This window comes from Triturus cristatus, chromosome 4_1, assembly GCF_964204655.1.
Source record: "Triturus cristatus chromosome 4_1, aTriCri1.1, whole genome shotgun sequence".
NCBI lineage: Eukaryota > Metazoa > Chordata > Amphibia > Caudata > Salamandridae > Triturus > Triturus cristatus.
The window spans coordinates 110,932,017-110,958,353 of record NC_140585.1 but is presented as its reverse complement, the minus strand read 5'-3'; the positions used below and the strand labels follow the sequence as shown (position 1 = coordinate 110,958,353).

The window sequence follows — 26,337 nt, the reverse complement described above, 5'->3', positions numbered from 1 at the left end:
TTACAACGCATTCCATTACAACGCATACTACCATTACAACGCATACCATTACAACGCATAATATTACACTACACTATCCAACACTTACCCTACTATTGCACCCCCTGGAGTTAGAATAGTAATTTTTACACCTATACTATCCAACACTTACCCTACTGATGCACCCCCTGGAGTTAGAATAGTAATTTTTACCCCTATACTATCCAACACTTACCCTACTGATGCACCCCCTGGAGTTAGAATAGTAATGTTTACCCCTATACTATCCAACACTTACCCTACTGTTGCACCCCCTGGAGTTAGAATAGTAATTTTTACCCCTATACTATCCAACACTTACCCTACTGTTGCACCCCCTGGAGTTAGAATAGTAATTTGTACCCCTATACTATCCAACACTTACCCTACTGTTGCACCCCCTGGAGTTAGAATAGTAATTTTTACCCCTATACTATCCAACACTTACCCTACTGTTGCACCCCCTGGAGTTAGAATAGTAATTTTTACCCCTATACTATCCAACACTTACCCTACTGTTGCACCCCCTGGAGTTAGAATAGTAACTTTTACCCCTATACTATCCAACACTTACCCTACTGTTGCACCCCCTGGAGTTAGAATAGTAATTTTTACCCCTATACTATCCAACACTTACCCTACTGTTGCACCCCCTGGAGTTAGAATAGTAATTTTTACCCCTATACTATCCAACACTTACCCTACTGTTGCACCCCCTGGAGTTAGAATAGTAATTTTTACCCCTATACTATCCAACACTTACCCCACTGTTGCACCCCCTGGAGTTAGAATAGTAATTTTTACCCCTATACTATCCAACACTTACCCTACTGTTGCACCCCCTGGAGTTAGAAAAGTAACTTTTACCCCTATACTATCTAATACTTACCTTAAATGTAATTTAATATTATGCGTTGTAATGGTATGCGTTGTAAAGGTAGTATGCGTTGTAATGGAAATGCGTTGTAAAGGTATTTTTTAAAAATGCGTTGTAGTGTCATGCGTTATAATGTCATGCGTTGTAATGGATTATGCGTTGTAAAAAATGCGTTGTAAGTGCATGCGTTGTAAAAGTGTGCGTTGTAACGTCATACATCCACCTATGGTGGTGAGAGCTGCTAAGACAGATGGCCATTTCACTGAGCCAGATATGCACACCACAGAAGCGTTGAAAACAAACATGGTCAAACACATGATAGGGAAGCACAAATAGAAGAGGAATGATGATGCATTCAAGCGTCTTTCTAGCGTCCCCACCTGATCAGCTGGCTGGACTGAGATGCCAGTGGGCGTGTTATTGAAAATGTGTGTCTTGTTTATTTGTCACTGGCCCTCATCATCAGTTACAGTCTTATATAAGCAGGGGCCTCTGGCACAGTGAGAACTTCAGAGAGAGCCCAGGACAGTAGACGACAACCACAAGACACCCACAGGTGAGCACTAATAGGGGGGCTTTGGCAGCAAGACAGTGTGAATAGAGGTGAGTGAAATTTCCTTGAGGTAAGCAGAACTCAGTCATTTAGCCTGTTTTTTCCTACCCGAGTAGAATTGTTGCTGATCCGCTGCTCTGTGGGCAGGAAGAAAATCAAAAAGCACATTTGTATTTTGAAGTACTGTGAGGGGCCTGGCAATGTATCAAACATAATACTAACTGCCATAATTTACATACATTGCCAAGACTCCAAACAGTCTACTTCAAAGCAAAGCAACTGTCACACAAGAGCTCCCCTGCTGGGATAGTTCCATTGAAGATCACTGTCAGGGGCAACCCTCTGTAGTTACCATAATGTAATTACCATTAAAGCAATTATAATGGCAGGCCCCTGACAGAGAAGGGCTGCATAGGAGTTTCTCATTGCTTGTGACCCTCAATGCCTGAAAAGAGGAATTCATGTTTAGAAAGACATTTTGCCTCCATTCCTCCTTTTTCAATCCAAGGTTGGCAGATGTGGATACAGATGAAGGGCATGTTTACAATATTTTGGCGTTGGGCAGCACTGCAAGCCTTCTAGCTGCACCACCCCACGGCACAGGAAAAAGGCAGCCATGCACCGAATCTACAAGTTGCAGCACATTCCTGTCCTTTCTGCCGGGGCCCAAACTGTAGCTGAGCGCTAATGCAGGCACCCTTGCACCATGGTGCTAGGGTGTCTGTGTTGTTGGCATGATTATTTTTGTGCAGTAAGGGACACCTTCCTGCACAGAAACAATCAAAGGAGGCATTTTCCTAGTTCTATGTCTGCTGCAGAATGCAGCACACGTGGAAAGAGCTAAAAATGAGGAGAAATGCTTTGGGAAAACATTAGTTTTGGCACTCCCCAGATTTACGCTATGTTGTAAATTTGGGGCAGTGTCAAAAGCCAGGGGTTTTGCGTGGGGACACTCACAGCAACATCCATGGAACGCCCCTTCCATGCAGAGCAAGGCATTACCTTACTCCATATTTACCAGGCCATAAAATATGCCCCAATGCTTGAACTGCACTACCCTATGCATATAATTTCAGCTACCCTTACTGGTGCCCTGGTAAATGTCTTCCCACCATACATTCATCCACAGCCCTCTGTTATCCATGGTCCAGACACACCTTTGATGGAGCCTGCCGGGAATCAACCGCAGGTCACCGAAGCATACATAGCTCCACCTGCATTTGCCATTCATGGCCCAGACCTGCCAACTAAGAACTAAGAAAAAAGTCATTGTGTGAGAAGGCGGCGGGGACTTAGAGGGTGCCAAGAAGTGCCAATGTGCACCCCTTTCCCCAAAACCCTCCTTTTGTAAAAAAATAAAAAAAGCTTGCTGAGGCTGGTGCCTGTTCAAAGCCTTGAAAGATGAGCTAGATATCCACTCTTTGCAGTGGTTTCCATCTTGTCTTTCCTTTCACAGTGTGATATCTGCTCTTTACTGTGTGAAGGGAGCTGATATTGTGTAACACATTGTGGCACTGTGTGAGCTGGCTGGTCTGCATCAACCTCTGGCCACCTGTCATCCTCACACTTTCATGCACCTGCCCCCACGGTCGCTATCCCTAAACTTTCTCTACTTTCACTAGTCCAACATGCCAGAATAGCTGGCACCTTCCTGTCATTGGAGGGCCTCAGCTGCGTATCCCAGCCACATATCCATTCCTCTTGCAATATCCCCATCTCAAGGCATTACCTGTGCAGAAGCCTGCTCTATGATGACCAGGTTCCTAATGGACTGCTTTCGCTTAATTTGCATAGTATCAGTGCTTAACTTGCCCCCTTGTATGCACCCACCCTCCTTCATTTCCTTTGTTCATGGTGTTGTTCTTTCACCCGCCTTCTCTTCCATTGTCCTTGGTGCCACCCGCACATCTCTCGCCACTGATCTCTTTTGAGATTTCTTGAAGGAAAGTAATTTATACAGAACAGGATGGTAGCAATTAGCAGCTTTGGCGGCCAGCAGTGTTAAAAGTACCATCGCTTGAGAGCCAGCAGGCTCTGAGTAGAGGACTGCCAGTGTGAGTAGATGAAGGGGCCCCTCAGCTCTTCAGTAGAGAGCTGTGTGTCTCACTCTCTAAAGCAGCTGCAGCAGTCTGCAGTATGCTCTGAACTCCTCCCGCTGCCGACCTAGGGGCATAGACATAGTGAGGGGCATTGGGGAGGGCAGCAGCTGAAAGAATCTCTTTACTGGCAGGCAGTGGTTATATGGGGACTGACCATCAGTATTTCTGTCGGTGGTGGACAGGGGAGCAATTTTTGTGAAAGGAGTCTCTCACCGTGTGAGTTGGCAGGTCTGATTGTCCATGGTGTTCGTCTTTCCCACCCTGCTTCTCTTCTGTTGTCCGTGGTGCGACCCACACATCTCTCCTCTCTCTCTTAACAGTAGTCACAATCCCCCCTCGATGCCAGCATATTACTCTTCCGTGGCTGTCAGCTGCGTCTTTTACTCCACAACCTTTGCCAAATGAGTAAATCTGAGCAAGCTGTGTACCTTATGTGCCTCAGGCATCTGATCTTCCAAAAGTGAAATTTCTTAGCACTCATAAGAAAGCTGTGTTGGTCACTATACAAAGCTAGAAATGTGTACATTTAAATATAGGCTTATGGCTCAGATGTCGGTATGGCTGGGGCAGAATCAGTCAGATGCCAGGTGTAACTGCATGCACTGTCTTACTGAGAGTAGAACCTTTGACCTGCAGTTTGCTAGATTGTCTGTGGGTGAGTTAAACCCATGAGCTATCAAGGAGTATGTGACCTGCAAGTTCAGCTTCTTTACAAACATACTTTACAACCTGCTGCCAATGAAGGGCATGACAGCCGGATGTTACTATCTGGCAGGTCCAGTTCAACCTCATATATGGCTACTGAGGTAGATTTACCCCTTCGGCTTGCCAATTTTATTCTATCATTCATTCAATATTAGACCAGGACCATATAGCCTTCTCCACTCTTAGTAAGGCGTCCTATGTCATGGAAGTCATTCAGAAACAGAAATACCATTACATGTACTCATGAACACTAGCTTAGATTTACACAACCCCCTTCTCTTGCTGAGACCTAAATATAGTACTGAGCAAGGTGTGGGACCTGAGCACTACTTCCTACTTGTTTTTGCTGGGAACCCTATAATATCTTTGTCATCCTTGTTACCTACTGCTTTCAGTCCAGCCTGCACCTCGTTGATAGGGATTAAGACACACTGGGTTCTGATCCTAGCTGTCCAGACCTCTCTATTTCAGCCTGTGAGTCACCATAATACAGGCTGGGCACTCTCCGCTTATTATCCCACGAGTGTAGGGAAATCAAGCTGCTACTTTTCTGTCTCTGCAGCTTTGCATGCCCTGAGATTGCAAACAGCATGGTTCCTTTTGGGCAGGTGTTAATTTTTTGATCTTTGGGGATGTGCTCTACCATGCCTCTCGCCTCTCATTCTATTGCCACTGTTCCTACTGATGACCTCACAGTGCTGTGTTAATGTGGCATTCAGCCTGTCTCCCTCTCTCTCTCTATCTCTCTCTCTCACTCTTTATTTGGCAAGAGGGTCTTCCACCTTCCACTACACCGTGTCCATCCTTCGCACAGGCAAAAAGGTCCAACACTACTTCATTTAATATTTCAATATATGGCTGTGCATCTCCTGCGTTTGGCATTTAGTGTTGGCGTTCCAGTGACTATCAAGCATTTCATAAGTGATTTGAAACTAAAGGGCTGCATTTGTTAAGGTTAGAGCTTGATGGTAGCTCTCTACAAAATGCATCTGTTGATGTCAAGCACTCTAGCAGTTTCTGCCCCTGTGTATTCTATTGATTGACATCATTCGCAGGAATGTGCTCTCATCTTCAGAGCACCACAGAACTCTGAGAAAACCTAGAAAAAAGGAGACCACTGAAACCACATGCATGCCCTTGCCACAGCTGTGACTTTTTCAGATTGCTTATGTGTGACATTACCATGGATTCAATGCGTCTATTGTATGAGAAGCATTCTACTGTCAACAAATGTGTGACACTTCAAATGGCACTTTTAGCAAGTTAAAACACACAATGAGATTCATGTAAATAGATAAATATCAGAAATTAACCCCTTTGGAAAGAGACACTCTAAAAAAGCATTGAAACTGCTTCAACACTCCTGAAATGGAAGGTCAATAACATGAGGACACTGTAAACAATTGTGTCACAATGATAGTAAAAGATAAACTGGACTTTCAGAAGAAGTACTTACATTTGTTAAAGTTGTATCAGCAATATGTATATGCCACCCAATTTCAATACACAAAACAGACCTAGATGTGAAATACTACTGCTATAGAAATACACATGACACTGTTAATCCAAGGATATGCAGTAATTACATTCAATCCAGACTAAGTGTAATGTTTGCCCATTGGAGAGAATAGCAAATAAGAAGGCAAGATCTAGGGATAAGAGCACAATCAAAGCTTTCACTGCGATGAGGTACATGAACCAGGGACTTTTCTATGTTCCTACATTTTTGGCATTTCATACCAGTGACTACATTTATTATAAAATGACACACAAAGCTAACATCTTAATTTGTGCTTCCTTGTTTTTTAGGATGGAGAATATCTGTAAAATGCTTCACCACAAGGCTTGAGACTTTGAAAAATTTACAGAAAATCTTTTCTCTCAGGACAACAGAAGGTGGTGGCTCTGGATAATCTCAGCTCACCCCCTTTTTCCCTGCCTTGTGGAGTCCCACATGGCTCGGCTTTAAGCCCTTCCTTGTTTATTAACCTTTATGTGACTCCACACTGGTGACTCTGATCAAATCATATGGCTTCATGCTTGTGTCCTATGCAGATGACACCCAAATTGTGGTGTTGGTGGCTAGAAACCCAGAAGACATTGACACCCGATTTTATAACTGCATTCTGTATAGGGAGATGGATGAGCAAAAACTGCTTAAAACAAAACTTCTCTAAAACTGAAATCATGATATTTGGTAGGAACTCCTCCTTGTGGTCTCCGATATGAAAGCCCCATGAACTTGGCACCCTCCCGACCTAGTGGCAAAAGTTAATTGTCCCGATTCTGAAGGATTACCGTAGCTCTGCCGCTTTTTAAATTTGCTTCTTAACCACGATTTTTAAATACGTAAATTCTGTTTTAAATCCTTGCACTTTGTAAATTGTACTTACTGAGTCCCGCTCCACCCCGGTCAGTCACGGCAAGTGCCGATTGCACGGAGGGTGTTGAAGGGCTTCAGGTTTTGCTACACTTCCGGTGTTGTTAGGCAGTTCCAGGTGGTGAGCGGGCTAGTTGCTTATGCTGCACACCCTACTTGATCCTATGACAGAGCGGATGTGGAGTCCGCTGCAGAAGGATTACCGTAGCTCTGCGGCTTTTTTAATTTGCTTCTTACCCATGATTTATAAATACGGAAATTCTGTTTTAAATCCTTGCACTTTGCAAATTGTACTTACTGAGTCCCGCTAGCACCCCAGTCTATCACAGCAAGTGCCGATTGCATGGAGGGTGTTGAAGGGCTTCAGGTTTTGCTACACTTCTGGTGTTGTTAGGCAGTTCCGGGTGGTGAGCGGGCTAGTTGCTCATATTACACACCCTACTTGAGCCTATGACAGAACGGACGCGCAGCTTCGCGCGCAGTGGGCGCACCAAAGGCAAGCCCGTCTGTGCCCGTCTGTGCCCGTCTGTGCCTGGTCAGTGCCCAGGGCCAGGACCCCTGCGCATAATGAAGGGAATTCAATTATTTAAACATACACAAGTAAAGAACTGCTCAGACTCAGAGCCAAATCATGCTGTCCAACATTGGACTTGCAGAAAGACACTAAGCAGTGTAAAAACTGCCAGTTGCCGCTTTGTTTCACAAAAATATTGGCGTTAAAACCACAGCACATTCCCTCAAGCAAGAAGGCCACGACGGTCATTAAGGCAGGATTAATCAATGCAGTTTTCACTAGTGAAACACAGAACGGAAGAGGCTGATCTGATTGAGGCACACAAACTCGACCTGGCGTTTGTCACAGAGACATGGGCAGATGGTGCCTCAGACGCTGATATCGCCCTTGCATTACTGGTAGGCTACTCTGTCATTCGAGTTGACAGAACTTGGAAGCGGGGGGGCTAGCAATTGTTTTTGGAGAAGAGCTGCAAGAAAGGGACTCTGGAGTGGGAAGTTCTCATGACTGTGAATTACTATCCTTTCAGAATTTACTCCCTGATAATTATACACTAAAAGGTCTTTTGATCTATAGACCACCAAGGCACGGACCCCTCTGTTACAGCTATTAAGCCCTTTCCTAGAATCCAGTTTGGAGGGATCAGATTTTACTATACTAGGGGATTTTAATTACCACCTAGAGAAAAAAATTAGACAATAACATTGCTATAGTGATGGAGGCAATGGCTGGTTTCTCTTTGGACCAGATCATCAAGCAAGATACGCACGTGGCCGGGCATACGCTTGATGGGATTTTCTCTTCCAATCCAAACATCGAAATTGCGGAAATAATGCCCGTTCCTCGGTCAGACCACAAAGCGATAGTATTCACTGTTAAGGTGGATCAGGTACAATCAGTCCACACAATTGATCGCAGGCTTGTCACGTATCAGAACTGGGCTAAGATCGATGCCTCTAGACTACAGGAACTGTTACTCAGGACTACTCCAGAAATTGGGTCAGATAGCAATTCAGCAGTTGATAATGTTTCCTCTTGGATCAAATCAGCGGTCAATATTGCAGCCCCTATTAAAAGTGTTATCCCTATGAGGAAAAACCCCTCAGAACCTTTTTTCACCGAAAAACCTAGGCAGCAAAAGCAAGTGTGTAGAAGGGCAGAAAGAAAATGGAGAGCCAATTATGATCAAAGGTGGGAAATTGAAAATGCTAGAATATTAGCAGTCTACAAAAAAATAGTTATAGGGGAAGAAAGTTATTATTTCATAACAAAAATAAGTGAGGCCAAGAATTCCAGCAAGGAGCTCTTCACCATGGTTAGAAAATTAGCGAATCTCCCCGCTAAAAACCAGATGGAATGTAGCGCAGAACTATGTAATACACTAGGACAGTTCTTTGTAGATAAAGTCATGTCAGTGTATGACTCTTTTAAGACCATAAACAACACTGACATCCTACATTTACACCCAACAAGAGGCATGGACATCCTAACCCCCAAAACGAGCTTTTGTTTTGCTGCCCCTTCAGCAGAACAGATTAGCCAGGTAGTGAAGACAATTAGGTCTGGGGAGTCAATAGACCCATGCTCGCCTCAGGTTATGCATATGTTTCCAGAACTGTTAAGTGAACAACTAAATCTTGTATTCACAAAGATAATCCAGCCAGGCTTTTATCCAGATGCCTGAAAATCAGCTTCAGACCTCCCTCTCTTAAAAAAAACAATTTGAAGCCTAATGAACCCAGTAGTTACCGACCAATTTCAAGAATCCCATTCCCAGCCAAAGTGTTCGAAAAAGTGTTGAATGAACAGCTGACACATTTCTTAGCCTCTAGAAACTTTCTGGATCAATCACAGTATGGATTTATGGAACAACATGGAACTGAGACAGACTTGGTTATGGCAGCAGAGGAACCTAGGAGTATACTGGACGCTGGTGGGAAGGCCGCCATGATTCTATTGAATTTATCTGCGGCCTTCAACACCGTGAATCACGAGATACTCCTTGACCGTTTAGCAGAACTGGGGGTCCAAGACGATCCACTCAAGTTGCTGTCTTCATTTTTAACGGATAGAACTTTCTCAGTTAAATTAGGAGACTTCACATCCAAACCCTTCAGTTCACCTTGTGGAGTGCCTCAGGGGTCCTCCCTGAGTCCTACTCTCTTTAATATTTACGTCACTCCATTGGCATCGATAATCAGAATGTGTGGGTTCTTGCCAGTTTCATATGCAGATGACACCCAAATAGTGGTGTCAGTTGCTATCAATATGGAGAAAACAGCCGACTGATGTAATGACTGCATGAGGCAGGTCAATAAATGCATGCAGCTTAACTGCCTGAAATTGAACGGTGATAAAACCATGCTGCTGGGATCCGATGCAGACTTTTGGTCTCCTAAATGGTGGCCAGACAGCGTGGGTGAGCGCCCAACCCCAGTGGACAAAGTCAGAATTTTGGGAGTCACATTTGATAATAAATTGACCTTCAACGCCCCTCAACTGTTTGGTACATTTTAAAAATGATCAGAAGAATACAGCTTCTTATCCCCCATGATTCATGTAAAACATCCAGATTATATTATGGCAACGGCTTGTATGCTGGGATACAAGTCCAGCATCTAACTAAACTCCGGCAGCTGCAGAATGCAGCAGCGAGGCTGGTGCTGGATATTTCTAGATCAGAGCCAGTTGCCCACAGACTAAGAGCCCTCCACTGGCTACCGATGGAGAAGAGGATTATGTTTAAAACAGTCTGCTTGACCTACAAGGCCCTTCATGGTTCGGGACTGCAGTTTATAGGAACACAGCTGAAACGGTACGAGCCAGCCAGAAGCCTGAGGTCTGGTCACACAAAACTTTTACAGGTACCTAAGTTTAAGCAGAACAGGTGGGGGGGGAAAGCTTCTTGTTGCGGACAGCCAAGACCTGGAACCTTCTCCCAATCACCATAAAAAGCAGCCCTTCGCTTTTGTCCTTTAGAAAAGCCGTAAAAACTTGGCTCTTTACCTCTTATGTCAGCTCATTAACTTTTCGGCAATCTTTGTCAAATCGACCCCTAGCGCCAAGACGCCTCCGGGCAATTGCGCGTTCTATAAATTTTCAAATCAATTTGAAGGTCAGAATAATCGCATCACATCACGCCTGCGTCTTTTTACATGTTGAAATTGTTTAGGAATGTTCTCCCTTTTATTCCGGGAAACTACAGAAAACTGCTGTGTCGCTCTCATTGAATCAAAGCTAGACTACTGCAATGCCATGCTTATCAACATTCAGAAAAGAATTCTGAAAACGCTACAGGCCATTCAGAATGCAGGTGTCAGGCTGCTGCTGGTATTGTAGTAACAACAAAAACAGAGTGTGTAGGGTCCAAGGGACTGAATTTACAGACCTGCAAAGAGGGTGTCCCCTGCTTACAACATACTATAACACAAAAACTTCTTGGGTCTAAGCTTATGATGTGTGTTTGAAGAGACAGATTATGTTAAGGTATCGACTCTCACTAAAGGAGAGAAATCCCTTTAGGACGATTACCCTCACTCACCAAAGGTGACATGCTTCATCATTTGGGAATCTCCTCTCAGTGGAAAAACCTAGTTCCACTGAGGGCTACAACCCCCTCACTGTGAGGGAGGAGCTCAGGGATGATTTAAAGTAGAAGCTGCTACACTCTCTGGGATCTAACTTTTTTGGCTTGCTCCCACTGGCAGGCATAAAAAACAGTGCAACAGCAGTATGGAAATTAGACTGCTGATTGTGAACACACGGTCAACATGTTTCAGCCCCTCTGATTAGAAAAGTATCCGGGCTTTCGTCAGGACCATAGAAATATACAAAGCTGCTGGTTAAGTGAAAAAACCCATAAAGGTGCGAAAACAAAATATTGTTGTGATACTAAACCATTTTCCAGTGTATTCTTCAGTAATACTGGAAATACCTAAAAGAATAGAAATTAGGCATCTGTCCGGTCAATAACCCATAATTTGTGAACAACAATACACAACAAAATAAGTTGATAAAGGGCCTTATTATATGTCCCTTACATCACCAATTTCAAAGGTGGAAAATAACTCACCCTATCTGATGGATATTTATAGCCTCACCTACACTTGGCGACAGCTCAGGGAATAGGGCCGCGCTCTACAAAAAGAAAAGTATAGAACTCTGTGTCATGTGTCTGACTCATCAAGTGCCCACATATTTATACATAAAAACAAACTAAAAAAAAACATAGGAAGACACGTACTGCTCAAGTTCCTGAAACAAAACATTGTCTGCAGACAGAAGATAATGGCATAGAAGTGTATTCTTAAATTTATTTTCAAATCTCTCTCTTCATATGGCTCATTTTAGGAAGTCATAACTCCCTTCTTAAGCACGAGGTAAGGTCATGTTGCAATACAAATTGCCACAGGTATTGCTAAACCTATGTAATATCATGCTTAAACCTATTGTAATATCAAGCAAATGTCCCACTTGCTAAAAAATGACTGAGTGTTCCTAGCACCACAAATCAACCATACTTGCACTGTAGTATGTGCTATGAGAACACCTAAACAATTAAGCAGCGTATACTCACCTATCCGTCGGTAACCCATCGCAGACTGAGGCTGTGACCGGAGGCACCGATCGGAAGGCGCCGCTCAAATTTAAAGTGTTTGCTAACTGCTGCTCCGTCCCCGTAGCAGGTAAAGGACCCCATAGTAGTTTGTGAGGTGCCTGATCAAAAGAAGGGGGAAGTTAGACGTATATGCGTCTGCGCGGCCTGCTAATGCTGATCATCGCGCGCATGCGCAGTCAATTACAGGGGGAAATTTTTTATTTTTATTTTGATCGTGTCGCGTCCAATTGAAAATCGTACAATGGTTTGAAAACATGGACCGCGAGTGAGCTGTCTAAAAAACATGATTGATCAAAAACTGATTAATAACCCCTAATTATCATGAGCGCAGTTTATGTTTATACCAAACACTGATCTCTACGTGCTTGTGCAGGATTGCTCAATAACCATTAGCACAATTAACATATTGCATGAAGTCCAGAATTCAGTCCTAAGATGAAAATGGAGGGATCTCTTTCATGGCCAGACAAGCGTGTTAAACATACCTCAGTTGATTTATAAATTGATAAAAATACACCATGATTTAAATTGTCACATTTTGTCAGTGTTACAAATTTGGCTTCAGTATGCCCCAATAATTAGTACAACCCTAAAAGGCAAGAACCTATATAGCCCTCTATTAGTAGTAGTAACACTTGTTGGCTATAGATAGTAGGCATGTCAAGTTTTGTAAAATGTGTAATTTATAGCAAAAGCCAGGCAATATCATCATTCAGGCCTCTAGTATCAGTACGAAGCCTAAACACCCAGCGTTGTTCACGATTGAGCAAACATTTCGAAAAGTCCGTAATATGTGGAGGAATGTAAGGTTGCTCGAGGACTACCCAGCTCAAATCAGTGTCTGAATGATTCAGATCTATGAAGTGATTGGTCATTTTTGTTGACCTTTTCTTGCAGCAGATAGTACTTTTATGCTCATGAATTCTCGTTTTCACATTACATGTAGTCATACCCACGTAGCGCAGGCCTCATGGGCATGTGATCATGTAAACCAATTTTTCAGTGTTACAATTAGTGTGCTTTGACAGGATCCATGGTCGGTCAGTCCCAATGTCTATTTCAGTACTGTGTCTAGTTTGTGCACACGTAGCACAGGAACCACAAGGGAAATGCCCCGTACAGTAGGTAAACCCCATAGTGATGTTTGGTATCCTGTCTCTCTCAAAGTGGGGTCTTGTGTGTACCATCTGATCCTTAATATTGGAGCTTCTTTTAAAAGCAAATAGAGGTGGTGGTGAAGGAGAGACCCCAATATTGAGCATTTTCCAATGTTTCAGGATGCTCTTCTTTATGTCATTGGAATACCCACTATAAGTATTAACACACGTAAGTCTCTTTTGTTCTTCTTTGGGTGGAGTAATCTCGATTAGAGCTTGCCTGTTGTTATTGGGCGTTCTTTTTTTCGAGTTACGTATGGTTCTTGCCGGATAGTTCCTTTCCTTCAGTTGAAAAACTGGTTGTTTAGAATGTTCCTCATATTTCGTCAAGGACGTGCAGTTGCATCGAACATGTAAGAATTGCCCAAAGGGCAAGTTCTCACGGAGAGCTTTTGGATGAAAGCTCCGATATGAAAGTAGCGAATTATGTGCCGTAGGCTTGCGATAAAGTTCAGTGCCCAGATTGTTTCCTTCTGGGAAGATCCGCACATCTAAAAAGGGAAGACTTATCCTGGGGAATTCAAAAGTTAATTTAAGAAACTCATTCCTTGTGTTCAACCATTAATGGAATGATATAATAGAGTCCGGAGGACCCCTCCAGACCACAAAAATGTCATCGATATAATGCTTGCATATTTGGATATGCTGTACATGGGGATTGTTCTCTTGCAATATCTCTGTTTGTTCAAAATTGTGTACATAGAGACCATGATAAAATGTACCAGTGTTATACTATCCATGGTGGTGTTATTGAGCAGTTTCTCAATCGTTGATAGAGTCTCATCTTGTGGTATACAGGTGCATAAAGATTCGACATCGAACGAGACTAAAAAGTCCCGTTCAATATCAAAAGATGTTTCTGCCAAAAGGCGTTATAGGTCCTTGGTGTCTTGTGCATAAGTAGGCATACTAGGTACTATAGGTCTCAAGAAAAAATCAAGAAAAGTCGATAAAGGCTCCAAAATGGAGCCAATCCCAGAGATAATGGGCCTTCCTGGTGGTGGTAGCTGCTCCTTGTGTATTTTAGGAAGAACATAAAAGTAAGGAGTAATAGGATGAGGGATTACTAAAAATGAAGCCTCATGATCAGTTACCCACCCTTTTTCTTTTGCCTCATCTACCATTCTCTTGATAGTCAGGGTCAAACGTGCGGTGGGGTCCATTTTCAATGATCGATAAAATCTGGTATTCTCAAGCTGGCGTCTGCACTCAACTCTGTACGTTACAGTGTCAAGAATGACAGTTGCTCAGCCTTTAGCCGCCGGTTTGATAGTAATAGACTCATCCATGGCCAATCGTTGTAAGGCATGATGTTCTAGTTTAGACAGATTGTGAAATTGTCTCTTGTCATTCTGACACAAATTAGAAACATCCTTCAACACTGCTTTCTCAAAGGTAATAATTTCGACAGGAACCATGTGTTCCTGAGGGTTGAATGTAGAGCGGGGTCTAAGTCCTGTGTTAATACTGTCCTCGTTGTTGTAAAAGTTGTATCTCTACCCTAGGTAGATACACAAAGTAAAAGACCTGCGGCCCAACAGCCACTGAAATATAGTGTCCACTGCTTACAACATACTGTGTTATAGTATATAGTAAGCAGGGGACACCCTCCTTACAGGTCTTTGAATTCAGTCCCTTGGACCCTCCACTCTCTGTTTTTGTTGTTACTATATTTGAGCCGCTGTTGGGCCGCGGGTCCTTTACTTTGTGTATCTACCTAGGGTAGAGATACAACTTTTATTGCTCTACTTTTTGACATAGGTCCACTTGCTGCTCGTTTTTGTTAGGATTCACTACACCGCAGACGTGGTGCTATACTAACATGGCAGTAAGACAAGACCTAGCCTTCGATGAGGCTATGGCCCGTGATATATTGACTACACCCAGCATTTTAGACAGTAAATTCAGTATTGGTTCTACTACTATGGACGAATGGGGTTGATTACTTACATTGAAGAAATCCCATTCCCGTATATATATCCATGGAGCCATTATGACGGAATACTTGCGAGCTAATTGTGCACCGACAGGTCTTATAGTGACCAATGTCCCAAGATTGCTTTTGGATGATAAAGGTTTTTTGAAAGACTGGTCTCTCGTGGCCTGGCGGTGCACGAGGGACTGGTTAATATTAATCATAAATACTGCCAAGCGTATTGCGGATACTATTTTGATTGAAATACAGACCTTAGAAAATCAAATTAAATCTGACTTGGTCAATACGCAATATAAAAAACAATCAGAAGAGACAAACAAAAATAACAAAGAGTTCAAAGATTCTGTCTTAGCTTTCAAAATAACTAAATTTAAAAAAGACTTGGCTAAGTTTGCCTTCGCAAAGGAATATCCTTACACCAGTGACTCCTACACACCTTCTCAATTCAATCAAAGGCGTATAAAGTATGGTTCAAACGACTCCACCTCAGCGAGCGAGGACGGATCTACTGATTCTGATTCCTCGGTAGCTGATGGACAGAGTTGGGGGGGGTCAAATAGACGGAACAGGGGTCAAAGAAGAGGAGCATTTTTTGGTCCAACACCTCCACAATGGTGGCAACCAGGTCCATTTGGCTTCACACACCCTTTGTTTCAACCACCAATGTTTCCAATGCAACCATACAACAATATGTTCCCGAATCAGTCTTTTTTAGGACAAGGCCCCCGGCGATCCAGAGGACGCAACAGGAGAAGCCAGCAAATGAGCGTGCACTGGAGTCCTCCCCGTCATCCAGAACACGCAGCAATACAAGACCTCCACAACCAGGGAGCAGCAATCAACCAGTTTAGATCAAACGGAGATGGAAACTATAGATATAGCTGAGACAGGTACCTCTAACACCTCTAATATTACACCACTACATGAGTTTTCCACTGGGCCCAGTGAGTTACTATCAAACATCCTAGATGTCAATTTGGGCAGTCGCGCGTTGACACCCATAGAAGTGGCGGTTTTAGAGAAGGGCTTGGGATATGTACCCACCTACAAAGGGGACGCATTTCAAGTGAGGCAGGAGTTAGCCTTGTTCTTTCGCAAAATACGGCTTTGTTCTTTTTTTAAAAATAAGTCTGTGACTGATGCCAACGAGGACAGTATTAACACGGGACTTAGATCCCGCTCTACATTCAACCCTCAGGAACACATGGTTCCTGTCGAAATTATTACCTTTGAGAAAGCAGTGTTGATGGATGTTTCTAATTTGTGTCAGAATGACAAGAGACAATTTCACAATCTGTCTAAACTAGAACATCATGCCTTACAACGATTGGCCGAGGATGAGTCTATTACTATCAAACCGGCGGCTAAAGGCGGAGCAACTGTCATTCTTGACACTGTTATGTACAGAGCTGAGTGCAGACGCCAGCTTGAGAATACCAGATTTTATCGATCATTGAAAATGGACCCCACCGCACGTTTGACCCTGACTATCAAGAGAATGGTAGATGAGGCAAAAGAAAAAGGGTGGGTAACTGATCATGAGCCTTCATTTTTAGTAACTCCTCATCCTATTAATCCTTACTTTTATGTTCTTCCAAAAATACACAAGAAGCAGCAACCACCACCGGGGAGGTCCATTGTCTCTGGGATTGGCTCCATTTTGGAGCCTTTATCTACTTTTGCTGATTTTTTCTTGAGACATATAGTACGTAGTATGCCTACTTATGTACAAGACACCAAGGACCTATTACTCCTTTTGGCAGAAACATCTTTTGATATTGAACAGGACTATTTAGTCTTGTTCGATGCTGAATCTTTATACACCTGTATACCACAAGATGAGACTCTGTCAACGATTGAGAAACTGCTCAATAACACCACCATGGATAGTATAACACCGGTACATTTTATTATGGCCTGTGCCACACTGGCCATGAAGGAGAATTTCTTCAAATTTGAAGAAGAATTGTTTATCCAAACCTCATGTACTTCCTTGGGCAGTGTTTTCGCTTCCAGTTTGGCTAATCTCTATGTACACAATTTTGAACAAACAGAGATATTGCAAGAGAACAATCCCTACGTACAACATATCCAAATATGTAAGCGTTATATCAACGACATTTTTGTGGTCTGGAGGGGTCCTCCGAACTCTATTATATCATCCCATTAATCGTTGAACACAAGGAATGAGTTTCTTAAATTTAATTTTGAATTCTCCAGGACTAGTCTTCCCTTTTTAGATGTGTGGATCTTCCCAGAATAAAACAATCTGGGCACTGAACTTTATCGCAGGCCTACGGCATGTAATTCACTACTTTCATATCTGAGCTTTCATCCAAAAGCTCTCCGTGAGAATTTGCCCTTTGGGCAATTCTTACGTGTTCGACGCACCTGCACATCCTTGACGAAATATGAGGAACATTCTAAACAAATAGTTCTTCAACTGAAGGAAAGGAACTATCCGGCAAGAACCATTCGTAACTCAAAAAAAAGAGCGGCCAATAACAGGCAAGCTCTAATTGAGATTACTCCACCCAAAGAAGAACAAAAGAGACTTACGTGTGTTAATACTTATAGTGGGAATTCCAATGACACAAAGAAGAGCATTCTGAAACATTGGAAAATGCTCAATATTGGGGTCTCTCCTACACCACCACCTCTATTTGCTTTTAAAAGAAGCTCCAATATGAAGGATCAGATTGTACACACAAGACCCACCTTGAGAAAGACAGGATACCAAACAGCACTATAGGATTTACCTCCTGTACGGGGGCATTTCCCTTGTGGTTCCTGTGCTCGTGTGCGCAAACTAGACACACTATTGAAATAGACATTGGGACTGACCGACCATGAATACTATTAAACCACACTAATTGTAACAGTGAAAAATTGGTTTACATGATCACATGCCCATGTGGCTTGCGCTATGTGGGTATGATTACACGTAAAGGGAAAACGAGAATTCTTGAGCATAAAAGTACCATCCGCTGCAAGAAAAGATCAACAAAAATGACCAATCACTTTATAGATCTGAATCATTCAGACACTGATTTGAGCTGGGTAGTCCTCAAGCAACCTTACATTCCACCACATATTACGGACTTTTCCAAATTTTTGCTCAATCGTGAACAACGTTGGGTGTTTAGGCTTCATACTGATACTAGAGGCTTGAATGATGATATTCCCTGGCTTTTGCTATAAATTACACATTTTACAAGACTTGACATGCCTACTAACTATAGCCAACAAGTGTTACTACTACTAATAGAGGGCTATATAGGTCCTTGCCTTTTAGGGTTGTACTCATTATTGGGGCATAGTGAAGCCAAATTTGTAACACTGACAAAATGTGACACTTTAAATCATGGTGTTTTATTATAAATTTATAAATCAACTGAGGTATGTTTAACATGCTTGTCTGGCCATAAAAGAGATCCCTCCATTTTCATCTTAGGACTGAATTCTGGACTTCATGCAATATGTTAATTGTGCTAATGGTTATTGAGCAATCCTGCACAGGCACGTAGAGATCAGTGTTTGGTGTAAACATAAACTGCGCTCATGATATTTAGCGTTTATTAATATGTTTTTGATCAATCATGTTTTTTAGACAGCTCACTCGTGGTCCATATTTTTAAACCATTGTACTATTTCCAATTGGACGCAACACAATCAAAATAAAAAATAAAAATTTCCCCCTGAAATTGACTGCGCATGCACGCAATGATCAGCATTAGCAGGCCGCACAGACGCATATACGTCTAACTTCCCCCTTCTTATGATCAGGCACCTCATGAGCTCCTATGGGGTCTTTTACCAGCTACGGGGATGGAGCAGCAGTGTGCAAACACTTTAAATTTGAGCGGCGCCTTCCGATCGGTGCCTCCGGTCACAGCCTCAGTCTACGACAGGGTACCGACGGATTGGTGAGTACACGCTGCTTAATTGTTTAGGTATTCTCATAGCGCATATTACAGTGTGTTAGACCTGGCATCATTGGCATGAGTCTCTCCTCCATTTTTTTTCTGTTTGCCTCCTCTGTTTACGATGTTTTTGCTGGATTATTGCTTTGGGCACTGTGCCACTGCTGATCAGTGCCACAGTGCAAGTGCTCCCTATGTTAAATTGTTACATTGATTGGTGTTACCATGATTGGCTTGGTTGACTTACTGTTCAGACCCTAGTCTAGTGCACTGCGTGTGCCAAGGGCGTGTAAGTTAACTGCTGCTGGTGGGCTTGCAGCACTGGTTGTGCCACCCACAGAAGCAGCGTGCAAAATGTGTCTCAGGCCTGCCACCGCGGCGCCTGCGTGCAGTCCCTGACTGCCATGTCGACTTGGTAAGGAAACCTACTTACCAGTCTCTAAACCTTCCCTTTGCCACATTTCAGACACCTCTATGGTAGGCCCTAGGGCAGGGTGCATTGTTGGTAAAAGGTAGGTCATGCCCTGATGTGTGTGGCATGACCTAATAGTGAATTACAGCCATTTTCGTTTTTCACTATTGAAGGGCTACCTGCCTCCAATAGGCCAGACTGGGCAGACTGATTATTAACTCCATTATAATCTATCTGACTCAGGGAGCATGGTAGCAAGTCGAGTTTAGTATCCCTGAACTCAGAATTTAATAACACACCCTTTAGGATGGATGGTTTTTAAATTCTATGTTTGAAAATAGCACTTTTAGAAAGTGGCTATTTTCTTGTCCAACTATCTACCGGTCTCTGCTGGTTTGGTGTGTGTGTCAGGGGCTGGGTGGCTCCAGAGGTCTGAGTGAGTCAGTGTGGGGTGAATGGGGCGTTTACACGTAGAGTGAGGGAAGAGTAGCCTGCCCTGCCTGACACAATACAGGCTCCGCCTCCTGCTGGGCGACTGATAGCCCTGCTCCTGCCAGTGACAATACTGGCTCCGCCTCCTGCTGGGCGGCTGAGGACTCTGCCCTGCTCAGTGAATAGGCCAGGTGCCTCTGCCTGGCAACACCCACAACAAACCTGAGATGGTGGGAATCTCCCTGCTTGGACAAAGGGAACAAAGGGAAAAAGGGGTATAAGAGAAGGACCCCTAAACCAAGAACTCAGATCACTTCTGACAAGGAAACCTGTACCAAGGACAAGAAGCCTGCTGATCTAAGGACTTGCCTCCCCTTTCTGCCAGAGTGCTGTTTTGCTGTGGAGGAACCTGAAAGCTGCTTCTTTATTTTTGCCAAGGAACAAGGAGAGAGGAACTTGGTGTGTACTCTCTGAACACTTGCTAGGAAATCTCCAAGGACTGGAAGAGTGCCAGTCTCCTGCTGAAGTCACAGGGCCAAAGGACTTCACCATTTGCTGAATTGCTGGGAAGTGTTGTTTCCAGTACACAAGGGAAAATCTGCAGTCTCGACGCCGCCGACGCCGCCGAACCCAGCTCGACACCGTGAGTAACGGCTCCAGTGCCCCGAGCCTTCGACGCCGGCCGCCGGGCCCGATCGACGCCAGCAGCAACGCCAGTGAGCAGTGGGTATCGGCCCCGGCTCCAAGTGACCCCGTCTCGACGCCGGTATCGACGCCAGTGAGGAGTGAGTATCGGCTCCACCTCCAAGCGACCCCGTCCCGACGCCGCTGCTGATCGCATCGACTCGACGCCCTTCTCGACGCCGTGAGCGCTGCTCCGGCCCGACATCCCTCGACACCGCTGCGGATTGACCCGACTCCGAGGCACGATCGACGCCGACCTCGACGCCGACATCTCGACGCCGTGGATCATCGTTTTCTTCGGTTCTCAAGGTACTGTACTTGTGGGGTCTGTTGCAACTCCAGGCTCGACGTAGCGCTCCTCGCGGTCGACGCCGAACCTTGGGAATCCTGTAGACTCGACGTCGTGTGACTCCTGTGGGGGTTACATTGTTGCCAAAGAACTGTGCTCAGAAGAATACTTTGCTAAAGAACTATTTGCCAAGAAGAAACCTTACTTGAACTATTATTTTTCCTTCCAAAGAGTATTTATTAAGACTGTGGTATATTTTTGTCGTTATTTGGTCTTGTGCTAAGCCTTATATAAAAATACTATTTTTATAATAACTTCTGTGTCGTGTCCATCTGTAGTGTATCCACTTTATTACTGTATGTGGTCATAAATGCTTAACACACTGCCTCTGAGATAAGCCTGTCTGCTCTGCCAAGCTACCAAGGGGGTAGCAGGGGTTATCTGAGTGTGTAATCCCCTTGCCCTGACTAGAGTTGGTTGGTCCCTATTTGTCAGAAGTGTATACCTCTGCCAACTAGAGACCGCCGGTTCTAACATTGGTGGTCAGCGGTGAGGATTTGAACTTTGCATTTATGACTCATGTGCAGTGATTGGTGTACGCTACATAGTGAAAGCAGACCATAACGCAGCCACAGTCTGTTTGGTAGGATATTCTATTTTTGTTCTCCGCTTTCCTGGATCTGATTTTTCTTAAACACTGCCAGTTTTGACCATGGAGAATGCCAGAGCTGCTACACCTGTGGAGATTGCTGTGGGGGAATTTGATAAGGAGAAGATAGATTCCTACGTGCTAAAGGATCTAAAAGGATTTTGCAAGCAGTTTAAAGTTCCTACCACAGGTCTCACAAGGAAAGACGACTTCCTCAAAGCGCTGAAGGCCTGGTTAGAGGCCAGAAATCCCTCTGATCCGGTGGTGGTACCGGAAGAGGAAGAAGAAGAGGAAGAGGAAGAGCCCACAGGTGGGCCAGTGTCATCTCCAGGCAGTAGTGCGTCCTCTAGGAGCCTTTCCCCCGAAGAATTAGAAGACAGGGAGAAGGAGAGGGGGTACAAGTTGGAAATGGCAAAACTTAAATTAGGAGGGCAGTTGGAATTAGAGAATGCAAGAAGCAAGAGAGAAGCTGAAATGGAGAGCAAAAGATTAGATTTTGAGAGAGAGAAATTAGCGTTTGAACGTGAGAAGATGGTGAGGGAGATGGAGCTTAAAACTAAGAGTTTAGAGTTGAATCCCTCTGGTGGCAGCACTCCATCCGTGCCTGCAGAAAGTAGGTTTTATTTTCCTAAGGATGTGATCAAAGATTACAGTAAGAATGAAGATATTAGCCAATGGTTTAAAGCGTATGAGTTAGCATTGTTGGCCCACCGGGTCCCTGAGAAGGATTGGGGAACGGGGTTGTGGAGCCGCTTTACAAACGAGGGGAGAGATACCTTGTTGAGCCTTCCTGCTGAGGATAGGATGTCTTATACTCATATGAAAGATGCTTTAATGCTGAGATATGGCTTAACCCCAGAAAAGTACAGACAAACCTTTAGAGAATGTAAGAAGTTGCCTGGTACTACGTGGGTTGAATATGTGTCTTTTTTCTGCAGAACCATGGATGGTTGGATAAAGGGTAGCAAGGTTGATAGTTATGATGCTCTTTATGATTTGTTTGCTTGGGAGCACTTGTCTAATAACTGTTTTCCAGAGCTACGCCAGCACCTTGTTGACAGCAAGCTATCTAACCCTAGAAAACTTGCTGAGGAGGCGGACCGCTGGGTCAGTACCAGGGTCCACAAGGGTCCAGTGGGAGACTCAGCCAAGGGTGGGCAGGGTCCCCAGCAGAAGAGTGGGGGGGACAGGGGTAAACAGAGGGAGTTTCAGAAAGGGCCCCAAAGTAGTCCCCAAGGGAACCAAGGGAAGGGTTCCCAGCCTCCCCCTGTAAAGAAACCAGAGGCCCCGACATGTAAACCTGTTCACAGGGGCCCCATGACCTGCTATGCCTGTAAGCAGGTGGGACACCGTTATTATGATCCCCAGTGTCCCATGAAGGATTCGAATGCACCGCCGCGTGCACCCCCTCGTCAGGTAGCGAGTGTAGCCCTGGGAGGGGAGGAGATGGGTGCCCCCGGTGGGTGGGGTCCCGCAGAAATGTCCCTGGTCTCTTTAGGAGACGTGGAAATGGTCCCTCCAACCCCTCTGCCTAGTAACACTAAGAAATATAGGCAGTGGGTGACCATTAATGGCCATAGGGTGGAAGCTCTCAGAGACACCGGAGCGAGTGTGACAGCTGTCAAGTGTCACTTGGTGTCCAGAGAGCAGGTGATCCCTCATGCATTCTACCCCGTTGTAGCTGCTGACAACTCACAGAGTAAGTGTGAGGTAGCTCAAGTTCCTTTTGAGTGGGGGGGGGTCTCAGGTACTCTTCAGGTTGCTGTGAGGCCCGCCATGCCTGTTGATTGTCTCTTGGGCAATGATTTGGAGGACTCCCCTTGGGCTAAGGTGGAGAGAAAAGCGCATCTGGAAATGTTGGGTCTGCCTGAGTGGGTGTGTGCGACCACCCGGTCCATGTCAGTCAGTAAGGGTGTTGATGGGGGCCCGGAGCCTGAAAGTATGGCCCAGGTCCCAACCGTGAAGAGAAGAGGCAGGGGGCGCGGGAAACCGTCCCCCATCGTTCCCGCGGTCCAGGAGGGAGCAGACCCTGAGGGGGATGCCCTGGAACCGACAGGAGAACAAGTGGCCGAACTGGGAGACCTGCCCGAGCTGACCCATTGGCAGCAGGATGGTGGTCCCTCCAGGGAGGAATTTTGTGCTGAACAGAAAGTGTGCCCTTCTCTTGTGGGTATGAGGCAGCAGGCCTCAGCCCAAACGACAGGTGATCAGTCAGGATCACATTGGGTCTACTGGGAGAACGACCTCCTGTATAGCGAGCCTAAGGCTGCTGAACCTGGGTCAGCCCGTGTGCTGGTGGTACCCCAGCGCTTCAGAGCCTTCCTACTGGGGTTGGCTCATGACGTTCCGTTAGCTGGACATCTGGGGCAGGACAAGACCTATGACAGGCTTGTCACCCATTTTTATTGGCCTCAGATGAGAAGGGATTCAGATATCCATTGTAGGACATGTCAAACTTGCCAGGCAAGTGGGAAAAGTGGGCGGAAGCAGAAGGCTCCCCTCCAACCTTTTCCCGTCGTCAGTACCCCCTTTGAGCGAGTGGGAATTGACATTGTGGGGCCACTGGACCCCAAGACAGCCATGGGCAACAGGTTTATCCTGGTCTTGGTGGACCATGCCACCCGGTACCCGGAAGCCATCCCTCTCCGAACAGTGACGGCCCCCGTGGTGGGACGGGCACTGATGGGGGTTTTCTCCCGCATGGGGTTCCCCCGAGAGGTGGTGTCAGACCGGGGCACCAACTTCATTTCGAATTATATGAAGTCTCTGTGGAAGGAGTGTGGGGTAACCTACAAGTTTACCACTCCTTACCACCCTCAAGGTAATGGGCTGGTTGAGAGATTCAACCGGACCCTAAAAGGCATGATCATGGGTCTTGAAGAACCAATGAGGCGTAAATGGGACGTCCTCTTGCCATGCCTGCTGTTTGCTTACCGTGAGGTGCCACAGAAGTCTCTAGGGTTCAGCCCCTTTGAGCTTTTGTATGGTCACCCGGTAAGAGGACCTTTGAGTCTGGTCAAAGAAGGCTGGGAGCAATCTCCCAGGAAACCTCCCCAGGATGTATATAGTTACATGCTGGCCTTTAGGAACCAGACTCGGCGCTTCAGAGATCTTGCTCAGGCAAATCTGGAGGCCAGCCAGGAAGAGATGAAGCGGTGGTACGATCAGAATGCCACTCTGGTTGAGCTTCAACCTGGTCAGAAAGTTTGGGTCATGGCCCCTGTGGAACCTTGTGCGCTCAAGGACAGGTGGACTGGACCGTTTGAGGTTGTGGAGAAGAAGAGCGATGTCACCTACTTGGTGGACTTGAAATCTCCCAGGAACCCCTTAAGGGTCCTGCATGTCAACCGGTTAAAGCCCCACTTAGAAAGGTCCGAAGTGGGCATGCTCCTTGCCACAGATGCTGGGATGGAGGAGGAGAGTGAGCCTCTTCCTGACCTCCTGTGTGCAAAAGAAAAAGATGGGTCAGTGGATGGTGTTGTCCTCTCTGACACACTGACCCCTGAGCAGCAGCAAGATTGTCGCCATCTGTTGGTACAATTCCCTGATCTGTTCTCCTTGATCCCTGGTGTCACTCAGTGGTGTGTCCATGATGTGGACACTGGGGACAGCACTCCTGTGAGGCACAAGGCCTACAGGGTGACTGACAAGGTCAGAGCATACATCAAGGAGGAGGTCTCCAAGATGTTCGCCTTAGGGGTGGTTGAGTCCTCTAGCAGTCCTTGGGCCAGCCCAGTGGTCTTGGTCCCAAAGGCTGCAGCGCCTGGTGCTTCACCAGAACTCCGGTTCTGTGTGGATTACCGAGGACTCAATTCGGTCACCAAGACTGACGCGCACCCCATCCCCAGAGCTGATGAGCTCATCGATCGGTTGGGGGCTGCCCGGTACCTTAGTACGTTTGATCTAACGTCTGGGTACTGGCAGATCGCCTTGACTGATGGGGCAAAAGAGAGGTCTGCATTCTCCACACCAGATGGGCACTACCAGTTCCGTGTGATGCCCTTTGGGATGAAGAATGCCCCTGCCACATTCCAGAGGTTGGTTAACCAGGTATTGGCCGGGCTGGAAGATTTCAGCGCCGCCTACCTGGACGATATAGCAGTGTTCAGCGCCAGCTGGGAGGAGCACTTGCGCCACCTCCAGGAAGTGTTGTTGGCCCTGCGCAGAGCAGGCCTCACAATCAAGGCTAGTAAGTGCCAGATTGGGCAGGGTTCAGTGGTGTACTTGGGGCACCAAGTAGGGAGTGGCAAGGTGGCCCCCCTGCAACCCAAGATAGACACCATCCTGGCTTGGGAACCGCCCAAAACCCAGACTCAGGTGAGAGCCTTCTTGGGTCTCACGGGTTACTACAGGAGGTTTGTCAAGGGGTATGGCAACATTGTGCACCCCTTCACCTCGCTGACTTCCAGGAAGCAGCCGAGACTTGTGATCTGGACTGACGCCTGTCAGAAAGCCTTTGACACCCTGAAAACTGCAATGTGTACAGCACCGGTCCTCCAGGCACCCGACTTTTCAAAAGAATTCATTGTCCAGACAGACGCTTCAGAGCATGGTGTGGGGGCTGTTCTAGCACAGATGAATGAGGAGGGCCGAGACTTACCTGTAGCCTTCATCAGCCGGAGGTTACTTCCCAGGGAACAAAGGTGGAGTGCGATAGAGCGTGAGGCATTTGCTGTGGTCTGGGCGCTGAAGAAGCTAAGACCCTACTTGTTTGGGTCTCACTTCCGGGTTCAGACAGACCACAGGCCCCTCAGATGGTTAATGCAGATGAGGGGTGAGAACCCAAAGCTGTTGAGGTGGTCCATTTCCCTACAGGGGATGGACTTTACGGTGGAACACCGCCCTGGTACAGATCACGCCAATGCTGATGGTCTGTCCAGATTTTTCCGCCTTAGTGATGAGGACTCCCTGGGTGAAGGGTAGTTCTCCCCACATTTCAGCTGGAGGGGACACGTGTTAGACCTGGCATCATTGGCATGAGTCTCTCCTCCATTTTTTTTCTGTTTGCCTCCTCTGTTTACGATGTTTTTGCTGGATTATTGCTTTGGGCACTGTGCCACTGCTGATCAGTGCCACAGTGCAAGTGCTCCC

At 45.6% G+C, this 26,337-nt stretch overlaps 1 long non-coding RNA gene across 1 annotated transcript in view; it reads left to right on the top strand.

Moving 5' to 3' along the window:
• The first annotated feature begins 1,350 nt into the window (after positions 1–1,350).
• Positions 1,351–26,337, top strand: part of LOC146844055 (uncharacterized) — a 128,620-nt gene continuing 103,633 nt past the window's right edge. Inside the window, exon 1 of the long non-coding RNA XR_014981119.1 lies at positions 1,351–1,451. This is a non-coding gene — a long non-coding RNA (uncharacterized LOC146844055). The remainder of the gene's footprint in view (positions 1,452–26,337) is intronic.